Source organism: Kogia breviceps, chromosome 2 (assembly GCF_026419965.1).
Source record: "Kogia breviceps isolate mKogBre1 chromosome 2, mKogBre1 haplotype 1, whole genome shotgun sequence".
NCBI lineage: Eukaryota > Metazoa > Chordata > Mammalia > Artiodactyla > Physeteridae > Kogia > Kogia breviceps.
In genome coordinates, this window is record NC_081311.1 from 130,070,586 (window position 1) to 130,094,085 (window position 23,500).

At 36.7% G+C, this 23,500-nt stretch overlaps 2 protein-coding genes across 26 annotated transcripts in view; one reads left to right on the forward strand and one right to left on the reverse strand.

Annotated features, from left to right (window-relative positions):
• BAZ2B (bromodomain adjacent to zinc finger domain 2B) overlaps nt 1-21,698 on the reverse strand; it is a 390,894-nt gene extending 369,196 nt beyond the window's left edge. For all 23 annotated transcript variants that reach the window (XR_010839121.1, XR_010839120.1, XM_067026151.1 and 20 more), the window contains exon 1: nt 21,109-21,698. The gene's annotated coding sequence lies outside the window, so the exon portion shown is untranslated. The remainder of the gene's footprint in view (nt 1-21,108) is intronic.
• The window catches only part of MARCHF7 (membrane associated ring-CH-type finger 7), a 48,069-nt gene continuing 45,508 nt past the window's right edge, over nt 20,940-23,500 (forward strand). For all 3 annotated transcript variants that reach the window (XM_059055356.2, XM_067026156.1, XM_067026155.1), the window contains exon 1: nt 20,940-21,453. The gene's annotated coding sequence lies outside the window, so the exon portion shown is untranslated. The remainder of the gene's footprint in view (nt 21,454-23,500) is intronic.

The following is a 23,500-nucleotide window of genomic DNA, read 5'->3' on the forward strand; positions in this document are numbered from 1 at the left end:
TTTAAAGTGTACATCATAGTGATTTGATATTCGTATACATTGTGAACCAATCTGTATACCTTTTAACGTTGTATTGCATTAGCAAGGAGTTCCAGTACAATGTTGAAAAGGAGTGGTGAGAGGGAGACATCCTTGCCTCCTACCTGATTGTAGTGGGAAAGCTTCAAGTTTTTCATCATTAAGTATGACGTTAGTTGTAAGGTTTTTGTAGATAGTCTTTATCAAGTTGAGAATGTCCCCCTCTATTCCTAGTTTGCTGAGAGTTTTTATCGTGAATGGGTGATGAATTTTGTCAAATGTTTTTTCAACATCTATTAACATGATCATGTGGTTTTCCTTTTTCAGTCTGTTGATGTGATGTATTGCATTAATTGATTTTTAAACATTGAAACAGCTGTACATACCTGAGATAAATCCCACTGGGTATGATATATAATTCTTTTTACACTTTTATACTTTTGTAAATTTGGTTTGTTAATATTTTGTTGAGAATTGTTGCATGTATGTTCTTAAGTGATATTGGTCTCTGGTTTCATTTTCTTGTAATGTCTTTGTCTGCTTTTGTTACCTGGTTAATGCTGGCCACACAGAGTAAGTTAAGATCATCCAAACAGAAAATAAATAAGGAAACAGAAGCTTTAAATGACACAATAGACCAGATAGATTTAACTGATATTTATAGGACATTCCATCCAAAAACAGCACATTACACTTTCTTCTCAAGTGCACACAGAACATTCTCCAGGATAGATCACATCTTGGGTCACGAATCAAGCCTCAGTAAATTTAAGAAAACTGAAATCATATAAAGCATCTTTTCTGACCACAATGCTATGAGACTAGATATCAATTACAGGGAAAAAAACGTAAAAAACACAAACCCATGGAGGCTAAACAATACGTTATTAAATAACCAAGAGATCACTGAAGAAATCAAAATATACCTAGAGACAAATGACAATGAAAACACGACGATCCAAAACCTATGGGATGCAGCAAAAGCAGTTTTAAGAGGGAAGTTTATAGCTATAAAAGCCTACCTCAAGAAACATGAAAAATCTCAAATAAGCAATCTAACCTTACACCTAAAGGAACTAGAGACTGAAGAACAAACAAAACCCAAAGTTAGCAGAAGGAAAGAAATCAAAGATCAGAGCAGAAATAAATGAAATAGAAACAAAGAAAACAATAGCAAAGATCAATAAAACTACAAGCTGGTTCTTTGAGAAGATAAACAAAATTGATAAACCATTAGCCAGACTCATCAAGAAAAAGAGGGAGAGGACTCAAATCAATAAAATTAGAAATGAAAAAGGAGAAGTTACAACAGACACCGCAGAAATACAAAGCATTCTAAGAGACTACTACAAGCAACTCTATGCCAATAAAATGGATAACCTGGAAGAAATGGACAAATTCTTAGAAAGGTAAAACCTTCCAAGACTGAACCAGGAAGAAATAGAAAATATGAACAGACCAATCACAAGTAATGAAATTGAAACTGTGATTAAAAATCTTCCAACAAACAGAAGTCCAGAACCAGATGGCTTCACAGGTGAATTCTATCAAACATTTACAGAAAAGCTAACACCCATCCTTCTCAAACTCTTCCAAAAAATTGCAGAGGAAGGAACACTCCCAAACTCATTCTATGAGGCCACCATCACCCTGCTACCAAAACCAGACAAAGATACTACAAAAAAAGAAAATTACAGACCAATATCACTGATGGATATAGATGCAAAAATCCTCAACAAAATACTAGCAAACAGAATTCAACAACACATGACAAGGATCATACACCATGATCAAGTGGAATTTATCCCAGGGATGCAAGGATTCTTCAATATATGCAAATTAATCAATGTGATACACCATATTAACAAATTGAAGAATAAAAACCAAATGATCATCTCAGTAGGTGCAGAAAAAGCTTTTGACAAAATTCAGCACCCATTTATGATAAAATCTCTCCAGAAAGTGGGCATAGAGGGAACCTACCTCGACATAATAAAGGCCATATACCACAAACCCACAGCAAACATCATTCTCAATGGTGAAAAACTCAAAGCATTTCCCCTAAGATCAGGAACAAAACAAGGATGTCCACTCTCTCCACTATTATTCAACATAGTTTTGGAAGTCCTAGCCATGGCAATCAGAGGAGAAAAAGAAATAAAAGGAATACAAATTGGAAAAGAAGTAAAACTGTCACTGTTTGCAGATGACATGATACTATACATAGAAAATCCTAAAGACGCTACCAGAATTTGGTAAAGTAGCAGGATACAAATTAATGCAAAGAAATCTCTTACATTCCTATACACTAATGATGAAAAATCTGAAAGAGAAATTAAGGAAACACTCAAATTTACCACTGCAACAAAAAGAATAAAATACCTAGGAAGACAAAAGACCTGTATGCAGAAAACTATAAGACACTGATGAAAGAAATTAAAGATGATACCAACAGGTGGAGAGATATAACATGTTCTTGGATTGCAAGAACCAATATTGTGAAAATGACTATACTCCCCAAAGCAATCTACAGATTCAATGCAATCCCTATCAAGTACCAATGGCATTTTTTACGGAACTAGAACAAAAATTCTTAAGGTCTGTATGGAGACACAAAAGACCCCTAATAGCCAAAGCAGTCTCGAGGGAAAAAAATGGAGTTGGAGGAATCAGACTTCCTGACTTCAGACTATATTACAAAGCTAAAGTAATCAAGAAAATATGGTACTGGCACAAAAACAGAAACATAGATCAATGCAACAAGATAGAAAGCCCAGAGATAAATCCACGCACCTACGGTCAACTAATCTACAACAAAGGAGGCAAGGATATACAATGGAGAAAAGACAGTCTCTTCAATAAGTGGTGCTAGGAAAACTGGACAGCTACATGTAAAAGAATGAAATTAGAACACTCCCTAACACCATACACAAAAATAAACTCAAAATGGATTAGAGACCTAAATGTAAGACCGGACACTATAAAAGTCTGAGAGGAAAACCTAGGAAGAACACTCTTTGACATAAATCACAGCAAGATCTTTTTTGATCCACCTCCTAGAGTAATGGAAATAAAAACAAAAATAAACAAATGGGACCTAATGAAACTTAAAAGCTTTTGCACAGCAACGGATACCATAAACAAGACCAAAAGACAACCCTCAGAATGGGAGAAAATATTTGCAAATGAAGCAACTGACAAAGGATTAATATCCCAATTTATAAGCAACTCATGCAGCTCAATAACAAAAAAACAAACAACCCAATCCAAAAATGGGCAGAAGAACTAAATAGACATTTCTGCAAAGAAGATATACAGGTTGCCAACAAACACTTGAAAGAATGCTCAACATCATTAATCATTAGAGAAATGCAAATCAAAACTACAATGAGATATCTTCTCACACCGGTCAGATTGGCCATCATCAGAAACTCTAGAAACAATAAATGCTGGAGAGGGTGTGGAGAAAAGGGAACACTCTTGCACTGCTGGTGGGAATGTAAATTGATACAGCCACTATGGAGAACAGTATGGAGGTTCTTTAAAAAGGAACCCTATTCCTGGGGACCCAGGAATCCCACTAATGGGCATATACCCAGAGAAAACCGTAATTCAAAAAGACACATGCACCCCAATGTTCATTGCAGCACTATTAACAATAGCCAGGTCATGGGAGCAACCTAAATGCCCATCGACAGACAAATGGTTAAAGAATATGTGGTACATATATACAATGGAATATTATTCAGCCATAAAAAGGAACGAAATTGGGTCATTTGTTGAGATGTAGATGGATCTAGAGAGTGTCATACACAGTGAAGTCAGTCAGAAAGAAGAAAACAAATATCGTATATTAACGCATATATGTGGAACCTAGAAAAATGGTACAGATGAACAGGTTTGCAGGGCAGAAATTGAGACACAGATGTAGAGAACAAACGTATGGACACCAAGGAGGGAAAGAGGCAGGGGGCTGGTGGTGGTGGTGTGATGAATTGGGCGATTGGGATTGACATGTATACACTGATTTGTATAAAATTGATGACTAATAAGAACCTGCTGTATAAAAAAATTAGTTTAAAAAAAATTTAGGACAATTTGTTTTTAGGATGAACAACAGTCTGTGTTTGCCTGGGACTGTTCTAGTTTGAGCACTGAAAGTTATGAGTTTCAGTAAAATCCACAGTCCTCGGCAAACTGAGACGATTGGTAAGTGTATTTGTGATGCAGCAATAGATAATTAATACACTTATGCATATGCTACTTCTCATGGATGCAGGTGTATTTTCAAGATATATTCCTAGAAGTGGATTTTTTTGAGGTCTGAGTGGTAAATTCATCTAGAATTCCAAATCCCCCTTTGTAGGGACTGTAACATTTCATACTCCCACCTACAATATGAGAGTGCCTGTTTCTCTGTGGTCTCTTGTTTCTTCTAATTATCTTTTTTTGATAATTAAGTTAATTTAATATTTGATTATATGTGTAAGTGTAAGCTGACTCAAATTAGAGTCAAGTTAAAAAAAAAAGTATTCCTTCTCTTTCTATTCTCTGAAAGAGACTGTAGATAATTGGTTTAATTTCTTCTTAAATGTTTGGTAGAATTAACAGTGAACCCACGTGGGCCTGATGCTTTCTGTTTTGGAATTGTTATGGACTATTGACTCAATTTCTTTAATAGATATAGGCCTATTCAGGTTTTATCTATTTCTTTGTGTGTGAGCTTTGACAGATTGTGTCTTTAAAGGAATTGGTCCATTCCATCCAGGTCATCCAATTTGTGGGCACAGAGTTGTTTATAGTATTCCTTTACTATCCTTTCAATTCCCATGGAATCTGTAGCGATGTCCTCTCTTTCACATGTGATATTAGTAAATTGGGTCCTCTCTTTTTTTCCTAATTGGCCTGGCTAAAGACTTATCAATTTCATTGATTTCTGTCCTAGTTCTTATTATTTCTTTACTTCTGCTTACTTTGAATTTAATTTGTTCTTTTTCTAGTTTCCTAAGGTGGAAATATTCATTTTAGATTTTTCTTCTAATACTTCCTTTCAATGTGATAAAATTCCCTCTAAGCACTGTTTTCACTGCATCCCACAAATTTTAATAAGTTGTTTTCATTAAGTTTAAAATATTTCTAAATTTCTTTTGAGATTTCTTCTTTGATCCATATATTATTTAGAAGTGTATTGTTTAATCTCCAAATATTTTGGGATTTTTTTAGCTGTCTTTCTGTGATTGATTCCTAGTTTATTCCATTATGGTCTGAGACCACAGCACTGTATGATTTCTAGTCTTTTAAATTTGTTAAGGTGTGTTTTATACCCCCAGAAAGTGGTTTATCTTGGTAAATGTTCCATTTAAACTTGAGATAAATGTGAGTTCTGCTGTTTTGGATGAAGCAGTCTATCGATATCAATTATATCCAGTCGATTTAAGGTGTTGTTGAGTTCAAATAGTCCTTACTGATTTTCAGCCTGCTGGATTGTTCATTTCTGAGAGAGGGACGTGGAAGTCTCCAACTATAATAGTGAATTCATCTACTCTTCCCTGCAGTTCTATCAGCATTTGTCTCATGTTGTGTTAGTAGATGTATACACATTAAAAATTGTTATATCTTCTTGGAGAATTGAATCCTTTATCACTTACGTAAGCCTCTTCTTTATCACTGATAACTTTCCTTACTTTGAAATCTAGTTTGTCTGAAATTAAAATAGCTAACTCCTGCTTTCTTTCTTTTGATTAGTGTTAGCATGGTAACACAGTTTTTCTCTATCCATTTACTTTTTTTTTTCTCTCAACATCAACTTTTTATCGTATCAACACTACCTGAATCAAATATCACAAAGTAAACACCAAAGCCTTCTCAAAAATCATATTTACACAATGTTTTACAATATATGGAAATGCTTATTCTACAGTAAGTTTTTAAATACTAAATTTGATCTGATGTCAGATGTAAAAAAGTATGCATAGAAAAAAATTTTAACATATGTATATATGTGCATAGAAAAAAACAGAAGAAAATACACCGAAATGCTAGCAGTGGTTGTCTGGGTGGTGTGATGTTGCCAGGAAGGCAGGCAGCCTCTTTATCTGGGAACCGTGTGGTCGGGGCCCTGCCACATCCTGCCCTGGATTTCTCTGCACAATCCGAGTGTTCTACCATGGGCATGCATTTTATCAGCAGAAATTTTTAAAAAATCACTGAAGATATGGGAATTCCCTGGTGGTCCAGAGGTTAGGACTCCTCGCTTTCACTGCCCGGGGCCTGGGTTCAATCCCTGGTCAGGGAACCAAGATCCTGCAAGCTGCACAGTGCAGCCAAAAAAAAAAAAAAAAAAAAATCACTGAAGATCGAAATCTCTTATCTTTAACCTCTGCCTTGGTTGGGATGGTTACATGTGTGTTGACATTGGTCATGGCCCCTCAAACCACACACTTAAAATCTGTGCATTTATTATGTCAAGTATGCCTCAGTTTTAAACTGTAGCAGGACAAAATCAGTCAATGTGGAGCAGGGCTGTTTCACATCCACTCACTTCTGGAGCAGAAGCCTTCCCCAACTGCACCTGTTTCCCCTCCATCTTGACTTCAGGAAGCATCCCTGCTCTGAACAGGATTCGGGGTAACTTAGGAAACTGCTCTCAATACAGTATTTTAAAGTTGAAGAAATTGACAGGAAAGGAAATCAGTGGGAATATCGAGGTAGTAATGGGATAAGTTAGCACACAAAGGAGGCACAGTCATGTCACCACGGCCAAAGTGGGGGCAGAACAGGGCCCCTGTGGCCACAGGCCATCACAGGGCTGTGTGTCCCTTTCGGGCTACAGGCAAAGGGTCACAATACCTTGGGGAGGAGCAGCCCAGCCTTCTCTGTCCTCCCTGATAGGTGTATCCATTTACTCTTAATCTGTATGTTTCATTATCTTTAAAGTGGTTTCTTGTAGACAACTTATACTTGGGTCTTATTTTTTGATCCACTGTGATGACCTCTGTCTTTTAATTGATGCATTTAGACCATTGACATTAAACATAGTTACTGATATATTTGGATTTATATCTACTATATTTGTTACTGTTTTATATTTTTTGCCCTTGTTCTTTGTTCCTATTTTTGTCTCCACTCTTTTTCTGCCTCTTGTGTTTTTTTTTTAAATGGAAGTATAGTTGATTTACAATATTGTTAGTTTCAGAGGTACAGCAAAGTGATGATTCAGAGATACACACACACACACACACACACACACACACACTCTTTTTAAAAAACTTTCATTATAGTTTATTACAAGATACTGAATATAGTTCCCTGTGCTATACAGTAAAATCTTATTATCTATTTTATATATGGTAGTGTGCATCTGTTAATTCCATACTCCCAATTTATTCCTCTCCGCCTTCCCCTTTGGTAACCATAAATATGTTTTCTATACTTGTGAGTCTGTTTCTGTTTTGTAAATAAATTAATTTGTACTTCTTTTTAGATTCCACATATAAGTGAGAGCATATAATATTTGTCTTTCTCTGTCTGACTTACTTCATTTAGCTTCATAATCTCTGTGTCTATCCATGTAGCTGCAATGGCATTATTTCACTCTTGTTTATGTCTGAGTAATATATCACTCTCTCCCCACCCCATATATATATATATATACATATATATATATATATACACACACACACACACACACACACACACGTAATCTCATCTTCTTTATCCATTCATTTGTTGATGGACACTTGGGCTGCTTCCATGTCTTGGCTATTATAAATAGTGCTGCTATGAACATTGGGATGTGTGAATCTGTTCCAATTAGAGTTTTCACCTTTTCTGAATATATGCCCAGGAATGGGACTGCTGGATCATATAGCAACTCTATTTTTAGTTTTTTAAGGAGCCTCCAGATTGTTTTCCATAGCAGCTGTATCAATTTACATTCCCACCAACAGTGCAAGAGGGTTCCCCTTTCTCCATACCCTCTCCAGCATTTGTTGTTTGTAGATTTTTCTGATGATGCCCATTGTAACTGGTGTGAGGTGATACCTCATTGTAGTTTTGATTTGCATTTCTCTAATAATTTGTGATGTTGAGCAGCTTTTCATGTGCTTCTTGGCCACCTGTATGTCTTCTTTGGAGAAATGTCTATTTAGGCCTTCTGCCCATATTTTTATTGTCTGGTTTTTTTTTTCTGTCAATGAGTTGTATGAGCTGTTTGTATATTTTGGAAATTAAGCCCTTGTTGGTCGCATTGTTTGCAAACATTTTCTCCCAGTCCACTGGCTGTCTTTTTGTTTTGTTTATGGTTTCCTTGCTGTGCAAAAGCTTCTAAGTTTGATTAGGTCCTCTTCATCTATTTTTGCTCTTATTTCTATTGCTTTGGGAGACTGACCTAAGAAAACATTGCTACAATTTATGTCAGAGACTGTTTTGCCTATGTTCTCTTCTAGGAACTTTATGGTGACGTGTCTTATATTTAAGTTTTTAAGCCTTTTGAGTTTATTTTTGTGTATGTTGTGAGGGAGTGTTCTAACTTCACTGATTTACATGCAGCTGTCCAGCTTTCCCAACACTACTGCTGAAGAGACTGTCTTTTCTCCATTGTATATTCTTGCCTCCTTTGTTCAAGAGTAATTGACTGTAAATGTGTGGGTTTATTTTGGGGCTCTCTTTTCTGTTCCATTGATCTATATGCCTGTTTTTGTCCCAACACCACACTGTTTTGTTTACTGTAGCTTTGTAGTATTGTCTAAAGTCTGGAAGGGTTATGCCTCCAGCTTTGTTCTTTTTCCTCAGGATTGCTTTGGCAATTCTGTCTTTTGTGGTTCCATATAAATTTTAGGACTATTTGTTCTAGTTCTGTGAAAAATGTTATGGGTAATTTGATAGGGATCGCATTAAATCTGTAGATAGCTTTGGGTAGTATAGCCATTTTAATTCTATTAATTCTTCCAATCCAAGAGCATGGGCTATCTTTCTACTTCCTTGAATCCTCTTCAATTTCCTTTACCTATGTTTTATAGTTCTAAGCATACAAGTCTTTCACCTCCTTGGTTAGATTTATTCCTAGGTATTTTTTCATGCAATTTTAAATAATTTTATTTAACTTTCTCTTTCTGATATTACATTATTAGTGTAAGAAATGCAACAGATTTCTGTATATTAATCTTGTATCCTGCTACCTTGCTTAATTCATTTATCAGTTCTAATAGTTTTCGTGTGGAGTCTTCAGGGTTTTCTATACAGCATGTCATCTGCACATAATGACAATTTTACTCTTCCCTTCCAATTTGGATGCTTTTATTTCTTTTTCTTTCTTATTGCTGTGGCTAGGACTTCCAATACTATGTTTAATAGATGTGGTGAGAATGGGCATCCTTGTCTTGTTCCAGAATTTAGTGGGAAGACTTTCAGCTTTTTGCTTAGTATTATGTTGGTTGTGGGTTTGTCATAAATGGCTTTTATTATGTTGAGATATGTTCCAGCTATACCCAATTTGGCAAGAGTTTTTATCATGAATAAATGTTGATTTTTGTTGTTGTTGAATTTTATTAAATGATTTTCTGCATCTATTGAGAAGATCATGTGGTTTTTGTCTTTTCTTTTGTTAATGTGGTATATCAAATTGATTGATTTGCATATGCTAATCCATCTTTGTGACCCTGGAATGAAACCAACTTGATCATGGTGTATGATCCTTTTTATTTGTTGTTGGATTCAGTTTGCTAAAATTATGTTGAGGATTTTTGCATCTATATTCACCAAAGATATTGGCTTGTAATTTTCTTTTCGGGTAGTGTCTCTGTCTGGTTTTGGTATCAGGGTGATGGTGGCTTCATAGAATGACTTTGGGAGTGTTCCCTCCTCTTCAATCTTTTGGAAGAGTTTGAGAAGAATAGGTATAAGTTCTTTGTTTATTTAGTGGAATTCCCCAGTGAAGCCATGCAGTCCTGGACTGTCATTTGAAGAAGTTTTAAAATTACAGATTCCATTTTACTTCTAGTATGGTCAGTTCAAATTATCTATTTCTTCTTGATTCAGTTATGATAAGCTGTATGTTTCTAGAAACTTGTCCATTTCTTCTAGGTTGTCTAATTTGTTGGCATATAACTGTTCACAGTATTCTCCTATCTGCCTCTGTGGTTTTATTTTCTTTTTGTTATAAATACCTACAGAACTTAGTTTTATGGGCTTTTCTTCCTTTTTTTCCCTCTTATGGTGTTAAATGAGCACTTATATGATTCCACTTTCTCTACTTTCTTAGCATATCTGTTATACCTCATTTTTTGCTTTTTTATTGGTTGTTCTAGTTTTCAATATACATTTACAACAGTCCAAATCCACTTTCAAATAACACTACACCACTTCACATGTAGTATACCTCATAATAACAAAATAAGTCTAATTCCTTCCTCCTATTCCTTATATTATTGCTGTTATTCATTTCACTTATATATGAGAATACTTAAGTATATATACACACATATATAAAACATATACATAGTTGCATATATTTTTGGTATTATTATTTTGAATAAACTACTGTTAGTTCAATTAAGAATAAGGAAGATAAAAGTTCTTATTTTATCATCACTTTTTCCTTCTTTTGATGTTCTTCCTTTCTTTATGTAGGTCTGTTTCTGAACTACATTAATTTCCTTCTCTGTAAAGAACTTTTTTTGTGTTTTTTTGGCAAGGCAGGTCTACTGGCAACAAATTCTCTCAATTTTTGTTTGTCAATTTTCCCTTCAGTTTTGAAGGTAATTTCACATGATATAGAATTATAGGTTGGTGGTTTCTTTTCTCCCAACAGTTTAAATATTTCAGTCCACACTCTTCTTGTTTGCATGGTTTCTGAGGAGGTGTTGGATGTAATTCTTATTTTGTTCCTTTATAGGTAAGGTGTTTTTTAACTCTGTCCTCTTTCAGGATGTTTTTCTTTATCTTTGATTTTATTTATTTGAAAGTGATATGCTAAGGTACAGTTTTGGGGATATTTACCCTGCTTGGTGTTCTCTGAGCTCCCTGGATCTGTGGTTAGGTGTCTAACATTAATTTGGGGGAAATTCTCAGTCATTTTTGTTTCAAATAGTTCTTCTGTTCCTTTCTTTCTTCTGATAGTCACATTACACTTATGTTAAACCTTTTCTAGTTGTCCCACAATCTTTGTGTAAGCAGATAGGGTGGAGGGTCCCTGGAGAAAGAGAACCAGGCATGGCTTTCTTGACATAAGGGAAGACATTTTTAGCCTAGGCCATTTTGTGATCTAATCCTGGCCACAGTGTTTGAACTTGAACAGGTCTCAGTAATTAATGATCTTAAGGGAACAAAAGAACGCAGGAACAAACTGTTATCAGGCAAGAGAAGTAACAATAGCAAAGAATATATAACTGCTGTAAAGACTCCCAATTCTGTTTCAATGGTAAAGATTAGCCTAAAGTGCTCAACCACTAGATCAATTGGAACTTAAGGGATGATGATGCTGACCTTTTCTTTAAAAAAAAAAAATAATATAATGTATATCTTATCCATCAGAATTTATTATTTTATTAACAAACTTTTATTTTATTAAAATATTTAAGAGGGGGGCTTCCCTGGTGGCGCAGTGGTTGAGAATCCGCCTGCCAATGCACGGGACACGGGTTCGTGCCCCGGTCCGGGAAGAGCCCACGTGCCGCAGAGCGGCTGGGCCCGTGAGCCATGGCTGCTGAGCCTGCATGTCCGGAGCCTGTGCTCCACAATGGGAGAGGCCACAACAGTGAGAGGCCCACGTACTGAAAAAAAAAAAAATCAGAAATATTGAGATAATATGACAATGTTCTACTAGAAAAAAATGACTCAAAAAGTCTTTATTTACTGCTAATTTTTTGTTTCTTCCTATGAAATTTATATAAAACTGATGCTTTCGTCTTTTCTAGATAGAGTTAAATAACATGTTCAAAAATCTCACATCTGGGGGACTCTACATTCTCTCTTTTTAAAAAATTTTTATTTTATATTGGAGTATAGTTGATTTACATTGTGTTAGTTTCAGGTGTACAGCAAAGTGATTTAGTTATACATGTACAATATATCTATTCTTTTTCAGATTCTTTCTGACCCTTGTGACCTCAATCAACTAAAGCTTAGACTCTGTCAACCTTTGCCTCAAATCTATGCTGAATTCTCCTGCTCAAGTCCATTCATGAATATGTATGTACCCTTAGCTTAAAAATTCCCCAATTTTGCTGTTGGGGAAATACTACTTTGGGAAGGATCTCCGGTGTTCTCCTTACTTGCTGCAAGTAATAAATCTTCATTCTCCCTATTTTTGGCTTGGTTGTGTCTTTTGGCTTGACACCCACCAAGAGTGAACACATTTTCAGGTAACACTTGGATATTCTGTTTTTTTTTTTGTTTTTTTTTTTTTAAGTCTTTGTTCTCTTTGATGTTTAGTTCTGAAGGGTTCTACTGATATATCCTCTAGCTCAGAGATTCTCTTCTCAGCCATATATCCAGTCTATTAATAAATTCATGAAAGACATTCTTCATCTCTGTTACAGTGTTTTCTATTTCTAGCACTTCTTTTTGGTTCTTTCTTAGGATTTCCATGTCTCTTCTTACACTGCTCAGCTGTTTTTGCATACTGTCTACTTCATCCATTAGAGTCTTTAGCATATTAATCATAGTTGTTTTAGATTCCTGTACTGGTAATTCCAGCATCTCTGCTATGTCTGGTTCTGATGCTTGCTCTGTCTCTTCAAATTATGCTTTTCACCTTTTGGTATGCCTTGTAATTTTTTCTTGATAGCCAGACACAATATACTGAGTAAAAGGAACTGCCATAAATAGGCCTTTATTAATGTAGTGGTAAGGCATGGGGGGGATGGGAAGCATTCTACAGTCCCATGATTAGGTCTCAGTCTTTTAGTGAGCTTATGCCTCTGGACTATGAACTTCACAAGAGTTTCTTAGTTTTTTTCTATCCCCTTAGGTGGGGCAAAATGGCTAGAGTTGTTTATTTCTCTTCCCAAGGTTACTTAGGCTCTGATAATACCTCAGCAGGTTAGGCTGTAATTAACTAGTTTCCCATGAGGGCAGGGTTTGTTAAGAATAGAATGCAAGAGGGAGGGGATATGGGGATATATGTATGCATATGGTTGATTCACTTTGTTATATAGCAAAAACTAATACAACATTGTAAAGCAATTATACTCCAATAAAGATGTTAAAAAAAAAAAAAGAATGGATACTTGTAAGAAAAAAAAAAAAGAACAGAATGCTGTGGTGTATTTCAAAATGGTTCCTTTTCCTCTCTCCCTGCCAGAAGCTTGATGGAACTTTTCTTGGATATTTATTGTGGAAATCTGGTTGAGCTCCTGGAGGTAAACCTCACAATACTGTGGGGCCCTCCCTGTGACTGGGTCTCCCTGGAGTTTAAACTCTTAGAGTTGTCCACACTGAGCCTCCAGCAATTCATCAATTACAGTTCCGGTTTTCCTACTTGGCCCTGTTTCCTGTGGTGATTTGAGTTCTTGAGTCTCTCCTCCCATAAACCACAACTCCCTGTATTCAAATGCCTGTCTGTTTATCCAGTCGTGGGGGTAGAGGTTTGCCTCTGTTCTCCCCTCTCTTATGGATCCAAAAAGAGTTATTGATTTTTCAGTCTGTTCAGCTTTTTACTTGTTGTTAAGGTAGACGGAGGACTTCCAGGCTCCTTATGTGAAAGTGGAAACTGGAACCACTATTCCTTGATTTTTAACAGAAATACACGGTCCCATTCTTAAGGACTGGAGACCTGAGTCATTTGATTTTTTATATATAAAGGTAATTAACTCATTCATCTGCAGGAGGTGATGGAATGCTAAATTCAAAATATATTTTTTTTAATTCAGGAAAAAGGGGAAATGTTTTCTTACTACTACTTAAAAATTTTTTAATAATTCTATCTGTATTCTAAAAATCAACTTCACATTCTATTTGTCTTAAAAAGAATTTTTTCATCTACCTTATATTAATAATTTTTGTTCATTTCTTTTCCATGACACATTCTTTTCTTGCATAAAATAAGTAAGGAATGAATGGGACTTCCCTGGTGGTCCAGTGGTTAAGAATCCGCCTTCCAGTGCAGCAGATGCAGGTTCAATCCCTTGCTGAGGAACTATGATCCCACATGCTGTGGGATAACTAAGCCTGCGTGCTGCAAATATTGAACCCGCACACTCTAGCGCCCATGCACCACAACTAGAGAGCCCACGTGTGGCAACTACTGAGCCCGTGTGCTCTGGAGCCCACCTGCCACATCTAGGGAGCTCACACACTGCGACTACTGAGCCCACGCGCTCTAGAGCCTGCGTGCCACAACTAGAGAGAAGCCTGCACACTGCAACAAGAGATCCCACGTGCTACAACGAAGATCCTGAGTGCCACAACTAAGACTTGACACAGCCAAATTTAAAAAAAGTAATAGTAAGTTAGTAGTATTGCAAAGATAGTCTGTGCCAATTTTGCTGTGAACAAAGCTTAAATTCCAAATGTGGTTCTGATAGCAAGAAAAATCTTCTAAATAGGGCAACACTTCTATCAATGTCTAAGAGTTGCTTTTCTCCTACTTTGGTTCATTTAGAAGTTTTATAGTAATATTTACTTCTTTGTATACATTTTTCTTTCAATAAAGAGAAGAAATGGTAATAGTTTCTATGTGGCTTTCTTCCAAGCACAGGTAAGACTAAATACTAACATTTTCCTTTCTGGACATTATCAATAAGAATTATTTAAATTTAACATTAAATTCTTTTCCCAAACTTTTTAGATACATATTTTCATCTACTCAATTAATTTTTAATGCTGTACTTTGATTAATATCTTATTTCTTCAGATAAAAAGTTATTAATAAGGCCTATTAAAATCCTGATATACAACTTCACAAAATAATTGTATTTTAGAAGTATTCTAGCAATCTGTATTACTATGACTAGTAATAAAATTAAGGTATCAGATAAACATTTGATTTTCAAACAACCTAAGGAAGTCTAACAAAATGGTAATATCAATTTATTTATAAGACTGTTAAAAGACATAAAGGAAACCAAATATTCATTAAAATTATATTTTATATTTTCATTCAAATCCCATGATACTAATATGCAAACACATGCCCAAAACTTTCAATTCAAGTAACTATTTGAGATAAAGTTCATAAGATTTAAAAATATCTTACTAAATGGACTTGAAAACAATGAAACAATCACTTTCCTGAGAAAAGCCTTCCCACAAATTTAGGCAAAATTAACAGTATGCAAACAAAACATAAAAAGTACTGAATTAATATCTTCTAAAAACTGGATTAAAATATAATTAATTAAAGTACAGAGTTCTTAGCTTTGAAGAGAATATTCAAACCACAACAAAATCAACAACCACCACGTTTGTGTGATGTGCTAAAGCTAAGAATTACAAACATTAAACCTACATGAAAGATTTAAAGCACATCACCATTTTCATACCTTTTATGATGACATAATAAAGAAAAATGTAGGATTTCTTCTATATTGCCCATGGTACAAATAGCCAACTTGTCAAGAGTGACTAAGGCTCCATGGTAAAAAACTTAGGTTGGACTCTGGGATAGAGAACAGGGTGATTTAAGAAACTGAATAGTATGTATGTGTGTAGGTATATAGTTTTTTAAAAAATTATTATGATATACAAAAGTATTGATGAGTATAGATTACTGAAGTATATTCAATGGCTTTAGCAAACTGCTGAGAAAAGGAAACAAGAATAGTGGGAAAAGAAATTAAGATAATTCTTAGGCTGTTTGGTAGTATAACATGCACTGTATAATGCAAAGCTGGTTAAGTATACTGGGTGATTCTGAAGGAAATAGTTACCATTCCTTATAATTGAATAGGGAGGTGACAGAAATACAGAACAGTATTGATATATGAAAAAGATTCAAAAGGGAGCAAAACAATATTTAGAACTATAAACTATAGTTCTGAATAGTTCTGTTTAGTTTATAGTTCTGAATAGTTCTATTTTCAAAATAGAAAATCCAGAAATAAATCCAGTAGAAATCTGAAAAGTCAATGTATAACAAAAGTAGTCTTTCTAATCACAAAGAATAGATTATTTAAGAAATGCTACTGGCAAAACTGGCTATCCACTGAGAAGAAAATAAAATTAGATCCTATTATCTTATTCCATATATAAACATTAATTTGAGTTTAATTAAACATAGTCTAGAAACATCTATGATATTACATGGTACAATCTAGGGATAGGTAATACTTTTTAAGCTAAGCTACAAACCCAAAAGTTAAAAAAGAAATCACAGACACATTTTACCATATGAACATATCTATAGCAAAAGATAATAAATGGCAAGTCAACAGACAGATGATAGAGTTGAAAAAACACTGTGAAGGAAGGACAGAGTAGTAATATCTATGACATCAAAAAGAAAGGATAGGACTTTCTTGGTGGTGCAGTGGTTAAGAATCCGCCTGCCAATGCAGGGGAAACGGTTTCGAGCCCTGGTCTGGGAAGATCCCACATGCCATAGAGCAACTAAGCCCATGTGCCACAACTACTGAGCCTGTGCTCTAGAGCCTGCAAGCCATAACTACTGAAGCCCTCATACCTAGAGCCTGTGCTCCACAGCAAGAGAAGCCACGACAGTGAGAAACCTGTGCACTGCAACGAAGAGTAGCCCCGGCTCATTGCAACTAGGGAAAGCCCGGGCACAACAACAAAGACCCTACACAGCCAAAAATAAATAAATAAATAAATGTATTTTAAAAAAAGAAATGAAAGGATAAATAATCAACATAAATAGGGATTTAGAGAAAAAGGTACTTTTGATTGAAAAATTAAGATGAATATGCACATTGAAATTCGATGCTGTTTTATAAAATAAATGGTAAAAAAAATCTCTATATGAGTATTTCTCTGTGTGTGTGTGTGTTAAATGACTATTCCTTCAACATTGTATGACTACAGAAAAAAAATGCAGGATACTAATTTTTCAAGAATGTTTATGGAGTAGTAAATATGGGTAAAAGAGCCAAATTAAAAAGGAAATTATAAGGGAAGAAAAGAGAAAAAAAAGAAAAGGAAAAGGGGGAAAAAGCAAAAGAACCATCCTATACTAAAATAGCTAGCATGTACGATGTAATCACATACATCCATTGTTATAAAATTGTACACAAATGTAGACATGAAAAAAAAATTAAGATTAAAAAGGACGTTGCAACCAAACTTGCCAGAGGGCATATCCAAGGAATTCATATCAGTATTTAGATGCTCTTCTGCTTGCATTCTCACAAAATATAGTCCAAAGTGGCCATGGAGGCCGAGCATAGTCCTTGATTATTATCAATCTGAAGTTGTTATGTATGTGTTCGTTTTCACAGCATTAAAGGAACAGGGTTCACTTCAATCTGGTTTTATGGTTTATTCCAGAGGTCAAAAAACTTTCTACGAAAAAACCAAATAGTAAATATTTTAGGCTTTCTGGGCCATATCATCTTTATCACAGCTACTCATCTCTGCCGCTGTAGGCAAAAGCAGTCATAGACTTCGATGGTTAATTTTGTGGTTAAATTGGGGAGGCCAGAGTATTGAGTTATTTAATCATATGTTAATTTAGGCATTGTAGTGAAGATATTATGTATAGTAATTGTAGATAGATAGATAGATAGATAGGTAGACAGGTAGATAGATAGTTAGGTATCACATACTATTGGTTCTGTTTCTGTGGAGAACCCTGACATACGCAGATAAGACTACATAAATTAATGGACCTGGCTGTGTTCCAATAAAACTATTTACAGTAACAGGTAGTGGATCACATTTGGCCTTGTACCATAGTTTTCCAACCTTTAGTACTATCGATAATAAAAGATAGTTGCTTTTATTAAAAACTCCATGTTTCAGGCAGTGTGAAAGGTGTTTCACACATGGATTCCAAGTGCTCCATAAGCTGAGAATTGTTCCTGACCAGGCCTGATGTTCTGGAGCAGCAATGTGAGCTGGAATGATTTTCCTAGAACCAGTGAGATCTAGACCATAGCTTAAGTGTAAGAAAGAGTTTCTCAGAGAAGGCTTCAAGATGGTATTCTTTTTATTTGTTTTTATATTGTTTTACCTATTGGCTTTAGGGATTGAAAGTTATTGCTTCTAATCCAACAGAAGTCAACCAACAGCATGCCTTGGATGCTCACCTATTAAATGGTGCACCTTTCAATTGAACTTGATAAGGGGAAAATTAAAATTCACTAAATCAGGGGTTTATTATTTTTGGAATAAAAAGAATTTTTTACATCAAAGATTTAAAGCAAAGGACCTTTTAAGTAACATATTCCTTTGAAGACAGAGTCTTCAATCTACAGCTATTTTTCAATAATAATAAGTACCATATACTTAAAGTTATCTATAACTTTAAATAGTAGAGCCTCAATTTGGTTTATGCCACAAGGTTCCCTTCTCCAGAGATGAATAAAACTCCCATTTAAGAAGAATTGGCATCCTTTGTTTTCAACTTAGGGACCCCTCCCAATAAGCACTCTTATTTCATCCCAGGTATTACCTGCTGTTCCTCAAAAGTTTAAGAAATAACCTACATTTCAAATAACTTGATTTACAAAACACAAATATAATCACATCTTTTCAAGATCACATCATTTATGCAAAGTGGAGAATATCTATAAAATTACCCTTACCATAGAGAAGCTTCTTGGAAGGTTAGGTTGTGAATGTTAAAATGTGGGGAAAACAAACAGGAACTTTGAAATTCAATATCTGAAAGAGAATTCTAACCTACAAGGTAATTGAAGAAATTCTTAAGCATAAGAGTAAAGGGTTGTTATGATCATGGCCAAATGACAGACAAATTTATAAAGTAAAAGGGGATAAATTAATAATAGTAAAGAAGACCTTAATTTAGAGAAGCCAAGTTCGAAAATGGAAACTAATGGGTTGGTGTGGCAAGAGGTGAACAAATAGATACAAAAAGGTATGTCAGAGTTGGTCATAAGCATAAAAAAAGTTCAGCAAAGGAAGGTCAAGTGGGGGAACTCTGTGCAAAAAAAGGCAACTGCAGGGTCTAAATTGGTCAGAACAGTTCTAATTTCAAATAATTTGCCATCAAATCATTGGTTCTGATTTTAAGTTCAGAAAATATAGTCACTATCATACCTATTTGTATCTACAATCTGTTATCAACTGTCTTTAATGTAGAAAATCTTAGTAATAATTTGCTGATAATGATAATTATCTGGAAACTCAAATCAGAGAAAGTACATTTAAAAACAATATCAACTAATAATTCTTAAAAAAATACTTATTAGTGGTCTTTACTTACTAGCATCAACAAGAAACTAATTTGGAAGTTCTGTTTAGCATAGGAAATTGGTGCCACACTCACCTCTGCTGATATTATCAGCATTGGGTGGGGATGAAGCGACAATCTGCCAAAATCTGAACCATCCTTGCCAGGTTTGGGGTTTCTGTAGAGAAGTTACCTTTACCAGGTCAGACTGCCATAGCTCAGGAAAATAGTGTAGTCATTCCTCCTAGCGTAGAATGTACTTCAGAAGATGTTTAAGGGACCTATTACAAGGAATGTAATAGCTAACAATTATGGAATGCTTATTATGTTCCAGGAACTGATGCATTATCTCATTTAATCCTTTCAACAACTTTGTGGGTTATAGGTATTCTTATTAACTCCGTCTTACAGGAAACCTGGGCTTGGCAAGCTTAAAGAATTGCTCAAGACAACAAAGGTAGTAAGAGGCTGGGCTGGGATTTGAACCCATGCAGTCTGGTGCTTCAGGGTGTGTATACCCATAACCACAATGCTACAGGTACACTCAAACAGGCTGGGGGAAAAAAATCAGTTTTCTATACAGGGTAAATTAATTTTCTCAAACTTAATCTCTGTTCACTTTATCCCACACCAGATGGTTAATCTGCTACAGGTACACTCAAACAGGCTGGGGGAAAAAAATCAGTTTTCTATACAGGGTAAATTAATTTTCTCAAACTTAATCTCTGTTCACTTTATCCCACACCAGATGGTTAATCTTCAACTCACATTTTTAAAGTTATACTGGCATTTATGTGCCAACTTTAAATAATAATGATCTTTAATATTTTACAATTTACAATAGTGAAGCATGGACAGTCCGTTAGTCCCCAAGACAGAGAGAAAGAGTTGATACTGATAGTGCACACCCTCCAAGTGAAATAACAAAGAAATACACATAAACTTCATACTTCATTTATTTAAATTATTTGGATCCAATGAATTGCTTAAACAACCCAATAAAACAGGTCAGTTTACAAATCAAGTGTCATCAGTATGCCTCCAAGTTTCAATAACTTATCTTCACTGGTGAAGAACTTATGTTTGATACATTATTCAAAACCCACGTATCACCTAAATCCACAGAAACTGTGGCTTTTTCCTCTAACCTACTCCCTTTTATTCATTACTATTCACTTACATCTTCGTTCAACACATTTATAGCTCTTTGAAGGTTTCGTTTCATTCTCATCAGACCATTTACCTCACAATTTTCCTCCCTGTTTCCAAATGGATGCATTTTTACTGAAAAATCTGTAGCTACACTACCAAAGATTAGTATCACGATTTAAAAGACATGACTGCAAAAGTACACCACCACCACCACCGAATTACCCCAAGTAACGAAAGGTCCCAGACAAATGAGCTCCAGCCTTTAAAGGGGAGAGCTCGCTGCCACCACCTAGGGCGAGCAGGGAGGGAATAGGAAGAGGGGAGGTCGGAAAGGCAGTGTTTGATTCAAGTCAATAAACGTTCACTGCGCCACTCACCAAGCGCAAAAAAAAAAAAAAAAAAAAAAAAAGGGCGGTATTTCGAGCAGTGGGCCTTGTAGGTTTGCCGGAGAGGGCAAGAGACTGTGGCGCGGACTTGGGCGCTGGGGAGAGGCAGGGCTGGATCTGAGCCCTTCACCAGGCAGGCGACGGCGGCCAACCACGGCCGGGCCTCCAGCGCCCCGCTCCCGAGGCCCGCACACTCGCCGGCCCAGCCACCAGCCCGACGGCCGACCAGCCGCAGCTGCTTACCGGTGGCGCCTCGCTGCCTCCCCGGAGGCAGCCCTTCAACGGTTGCCGCAGTCAGAGCACCACCCCGCGGTGGGGTACGTCGAGCCCGCCCGCAGCTCTCGGATCCGCTCAGCTCCACCACTCTCGCGAGAGGTCGGAGGAGTCCGCGAAGTGGAGGAAGGAGAAGGGAGGGGCATTTAACGGTGGTGGCTGCTTCTGCGCCGGACCCGGGAGTCGGGCGGACGCCATTGTGCTTCGCGGCCTCCTCTTCTGCCCCTGGTAGAGGCCTCGAACTCCGAGGAGGAAGGCGGCGGTGGCATCGCTGGGAGCGGGACGCGCCCTCTTCAGTGCCAGCTCTGGAGCAGGGTAATAAGCTGCGGAGCTCGGGCTTCTCCCTCTTGGGGAGGGGGGTTCTAAAGGCCGCGGGTGGGGGAGGGGAGGAAACGAAGTGCTGGCCTGGGGACGCTGAGGCCGCCTCCTTCCTTTCAGAAGCGGGGCGGAGGAGCTTGATCCGGGACCGTGGGTACTAAGGGGAGCCGGGCACAGGCCTCCTCTGCCGGTGGCCTTTCGTCCCGTGTTGGAGTTTGTGAAGGGTGGAGGGGGCAGGCTGTGCGTCTTCCGTGTGGACGTGCGGCGGGTGAGGGCACGGCGCTTGAGCCCTGTTGGCCTTTGGCTTCCTCCTCTTCGACGGGGTTGAGGAGGGTCCTCCGGGGCGGGCCGGGAGTGTCACGAATGAGGTATTTAATGAGCGAGGTGTTGAAGGCAGGGCGGCTTAGGGCTCTGCCAACCCAGCTTCGAATTGAAGGGACTTTGCCAGCCCCTTAGATGGGATAAAGGTTTGCTCATTGATCGTCCCAGATCTTGAGTATCGTGATACTTTGGGATTTCTTTTGTATTGTGGTAAATTGTATGTTATTCAAATTGAACTAGGTGGTGGTATGTATAAAAACGGACCTGTTGGCGTAAGAAGTGAAATATGGAAGGCATTAGTAGTTGAATGCAGTACTCCCTCATTTTGATGAAACTGCGTAGAGAAGATGAATGTGTACACACAGCAAAAATACTGTAATTCTTTTTTCCTACGAACAGATGTAAATATGTGGGGAACATCTCTGTCTTGGTAATGCATTAATCACGACCGTTGTCGTTTGGCGGTATTAAGAGCAAAGGTGCCAAGTGAAATTGAATTGAGTAATTTTTTTCGATTTTGTAGGATGTTTTAGGTTTTTTTTGTCATTAATAAAATAATTTAAAATTTCCCCCTTTTCTTTCATCTGTTCGTTTCTGTCTAGGACTAAGAGATAAGGTTAAAGATGAATTTTTGATTTAAAATCAAACGGTATACTGTTTTTTAAAAGGCAGACACACACTGTAACTAGATTTTTTCTTTCCGTGAGATAAAATTGTGTTTCAGAAATGGGGTCAGTATTTGATTTACAGCTCTACAGCATTTTGTGGAACTGCAGTGGCGTAGGAGGCATTAGAGGCCGCTCTGGGTTTGGGTCTTGATTTCGCCATAATTATTTAACCTCTTCCTAGAGTTGAAGTGAGGATTAAATTAGATGAAGTAGTGTGTAGCAGTCAGCACGCTGGGGGACATAATACTTGCAGAATGAACTTTAGATGAATGTAAGCAGTTGGAATTGATACTAAGTCCAGTTGTTTATATTCATGCATTCTTCAAATTTTACTCTCCCTGTAATATGTCCCTCACAGAGTACTGACTGCTTTTCACACACACAATAATATACACTTATATAAGTTCTATACTACCAGTGTTTTTAGATAAGAACATTTTACAGCTCTTCTTTTGCCCTAAATTATACCACAGATGTGAGCATGGTCGGTAAGCATAGTCCTGGGGTCAAATGTCATGAATAAGAATGGTTAAAAATTCCTGCTTATTTAAGTACAGGCAATTTCTGTTTCTGTCACATTGGTAAAAGAGCTTAATTTCCCAGGTAAAGCACAAAGATGCTGCTATATAGACATGCACATATGTTCTATGTGAAGGTGTCAGATAATCAGCTTGAACATAAAAAAACATCCATGGCCCCAGTTTCTAACCAGCTACATATCCATTTCACACAGCTGTTCATCTGGTATATGTTCAAGAGTTGCCCGTTTAATCTTAGGAAATTAATTGTAATGGTGTAAAACTATCTAATGTAAAACAATTTTTGAAAGTTTGTTATTTGTATTTTAGCTACTCGATTAGGGCTTCACATTACAAGGAGGTTGACAGAGTTTCTACCTTCCACAACTCACAATTTAATCATCAGACTAATGTATAAACAACAACTGTTATTATCTTAGTGTAAGTATTGATATATGGTAGTATTGTGGGAGCACAGAGAAGAGGTGTTTGATCTTGGGGGAAATTTTTACAGGAAGTATTGCTTGAACTGAGTTG